The sequence below is a fragment of the Pseudophryne corroboree genome, chromosome 3, assembly GCF_028390025.1.
Source record: "Pseudophryne corroboree isolate aPseCor3 chromosome 3, aPseCor3.hap2, whole genome shotgun sequence".
NCBI lineage: Eukaryota > Metazoa > Chordata > Amphibia > Anura > Myobatrachidae > Pseudophryne > Pseudophryne corroboree.
In genome coordinates, this window is record NC_086446.1 from 94,414,227 (window position 1) to 94,418,001 (window position 3,775).

The window sequence follows — 3,775 nt, forward strand, 5'->3', positions numbered from 1 at the left end:
CCCAGTGGAAATCCAGCTGTGTGTGTATAATATATATATATATATATGTGTGTGTGTGTGTGTGTGTATATATATATATATATATATATATATATATATATATATATGTGTGTGTGTGTGTGTGTATATATATATTTATGTATGTGTGTATATATATATATATGTGTGTGTGTGTGTGTGTGTGTGTGTATATATATATATATATATATATATATGTGTGTGTATGTATACATATATATATATATAATCACACAAGGGGGTGGGGGATAAAGTGACCAATGGTGTCTTAAAGAGATAAAATCTCACAATATAAATAAATCTGGAAATAGTAATATACAATTTATTTACATACAAAATGTGAACAACAAATCTCTTTAAAAAATGGGATAAAAACAAAATACGCAATAATATATGAAATTACCAGTTAAAATATATAAAGAAAATGTTTGCTTAATGGGTATTATGAGGTCACTACCAGGTTGTTTCGTCACTCAGACTTCATCAAGGGGTATAGGCAGCATGGGACTAGGCTTCTATTTATACCAGTACTAATCTAATAGCAATTGTGACATCACTTCCTGTTGTTTGCACATGGTGTTGCATAGCAGACTAAAACCTTGTAATTAGAATCAGTATACATCCTAGTTGGATAGTGTGTATATATATATAAAGTGCTATAGACTCTTTAAAAGCAGGTTTGTACAGTAGCATAAAAACTAAAATAAAACACTCTTAAAGATGTGCCGGCAGATGTTACGCCACACTTCCGGTATCGTGTCTTCGCGTCACTTCCGCCCCCTTCCAGAATCGGGACTGCACATGCGCCCGTGGTTTCTGTTGTTCCTAGAGGCCAGGAGTACTCGAACAGACTTCTCCCAAATAGTTCATTGCGGCGGCCATCTTTGTAAAGGTATTTTCATTAACATCTCTATGCGGCGGCCATATTTGTGGTGATTGGAGTTAGGAACACTTTTTTATCGTACCTCCATAGCAATAGGCATAAGAATAGATAGAGAAAGGGTTAATCAATAGATGATTATATAAATCTAATAATGATAGAGATTCTTATACATAGAGATCTTAAGTAAAGTATATTACTTAGTATTTTACAGTGAAAATGCGCAGACATTTAGTGAAAGAATAGATATATAAATAAATATATTCTAATTGCACTAAGCACTTTTTATATATTACTTTATTTATTAGTAATATCCTAAATAGTCAATCTATGACCAGTTACTGATATAGATAATAAAAGGTGCAGAAAGTGCAGATTATGTGAAATACTCAAATTAATAGTAGAAATAATGTTTAAGTGATAATAATGACATGCTCATGTAGGCTTTTAATGTCAGTTTGGTTACAGTACCTGATCTTCCCAGGTGGTCTCCCTAGTCTGGTACTGATCAGGCCCAAAACTGCTTAGCTTCCAAGATCGGGCGAGATTGGGCATTTCCAGTGTGGTTTGACTGTAATAATTACTTACCATACATGTGTCAAAACTATTCCTAATAATACTACCGGGGCTATATGAGTGACTATAGACATACAGTGATTGTCATGGAGAGGTGATAAAGCAGAAGAGGTTAAGGGAGGGGGAGGGGGGTGGGGGAAGGGCAGTGGGGGGGTGTGGAGTGGGCTAGAAGGAACAAAGGACTAGGGGGGAGGGGGGGAGGGGTTTTAGGACGGGGGTTAGGATCCAACCGTGAGATCATGATGTCAATGTTACTTCACAGGAACGGGGCAATTTCATAATAGTCATTGAATCCCTTCGGGTGGAGTGTCTGCAGTTGAAAAATCCAATACATTTCTCTACGTGAAAGTTTGTTAGCTAGGTCACCGCCTCTCTCTCCTAGCTTAACAAGTTCAATTGCTGTGAAAGTAAATGCCTCTGGGTTGGAATTATGTACTATGCTGAAATGTTTGGATACTGCATGATTCTCCATTTTGTTCTTTATATTACGGACATGTTCTTGTATCGTTATTTTAAGTGGTCTCTTTGTTTTTCCCACATATTGTTTACTGCACTCACATTCTAATAAATAAATCACTGATTGGGTATTGCAGTTTATGAAGTCTTTTATTTTGTACTCCTCCTTTTTCTCTGTGTCCGTGAATGTTTTCCTCACTGTGTGTAGGTACCTGCAGATGTTACATCGGCCACATTTAAATGATCCAGTACATTTTGGCATTCGTAATTCCTCTTCAGATTCCTTGCGTAGCATACTTGGAGCTAATATAGCTTTAAGATTTTTTTATTTCCTAAAGCCGATCTCTGGACGAGGGGGCAAGATTTCTTTGAGGACAGGGTCCATTAATAGGATTCCCCAGTGGTTCCTGAGTGAGTCTCTGATGGATTTCTCATGGCGGTTATATGTTGTAATGAATGAGACGGAAGAAGCAACCATCAAAGCGAAGGCACTAGAAAGATCAACGCTGCTAGAATACAAGACTAAAGAAACCAATAAAGATTCCAAGATGTTGACTGGGTATTCTTTATCTTTGAATCTGTTTTTGTATATCTCTATTTGGGCCTCACATTCTTCCTGATTACTGCAATTTCTCTTTATTCTGTTGAATTGGGAGAATGGGATGTTATTTTTCCATTTCTTCAAGTGGTTACTTTTATAGTGCAGGTAACTTCATGTCAACTTGTTTAATAAAGTTCTTGGTTTCGACTTTTCTATCCATTCCCATTAAAATCAGATCAAGGAATTCAATTAATTCTTTATTGATCTTAGATGTAAAGACGAGACTCATTTTGTTGTTACTCAGGAATTCCAGGAACTTGTAAAAACATTCTTCTGTGCCATCCCAAATAATTAAAATATCATCTATGTAACAACGATAAAAAATGATATGGTTCTTAAAATCATGGTTACCATAGATAAAACTCCTCTCCCAACTGCCCATAATGAGATTCGCAAAACTCAGTGTGAAAATCTTGCCCATTGCAGTCCCACATCATTGTAGATAAAAATTATCTAAAAATGTAAAATAATTGTGCTGGAGAATAAAATACATAACATCACAAATAAAATCTTTATGGATAGCTGTTAATGAGGTATCATTTTCCATAAATTCTCTACACACTGTGACACCTTTTTTATGGTTTATACAGGTGTATAGCGATTGAACATCTATTGTTACCCACCTATAGGTTTCTTTCCATTCGAGATCTTTTAGGGAGTTCAATACAGTGGTGGTGTCCTTTAAATATGATGGTAGTTCTTTAACATAAGCTTTTAAGAAGACATCAGCGTATTCTGATAAATTTGAGTTGAGTGAAACAATACCCGCCACAATAGGTCTTCCGGGCAGATTTGTCAGGCTTTTATGAATTTTTGGGCAAGAAGTAAAAGATAGGGGTAGTGGGGTCTGATTTAATTAAATATTGAAATTCTCCCTTTGTGATGATATCTGTGCATACACCGTGTAATAAAAGTGTTCTTAATTCTCCAACAAAGACATCTTTGGGGTCACCAGACAATTTAGTGCAAGAAACATCATCTCCCAGTAATCTCAGTGCTTCATTGGTATATTTCTCATGGTCCATGATAACCAGACCCCCCCCCTTTTATCAGCTTGTTTTATAGCAATTCCTTGATTTTTCTGTAACTTCTTCAAAGCCTCACTTTCTCGATTCATGATGTTCTTCTCCTTGATTTTTTCCAAGTTGGTTTCACACAAATCCTTTTTTACCTGTTCATAAAAAATACTTATATTGCTCCCTTTTGACTCTAAAGGATAAAACTTAGAGGTGGGTTTTAAACCC

The 3,775-nt window shown here is 35.8% G+C and overlaps 1 pseudogene; it reads right to left on the reverse strand.

Moving 5' to 3' along the window:
- Nucleotides 1-1,357: 1,357 nt before the first annotated feature.
- On the reverse strand, nt 1,358-1,477 carry LOC134896993 (5S ribosomal RNA; annotated as a pseudogene).
- Nucleotides 1,478-3,775: the final 2,298 nt, after the last annotated feature.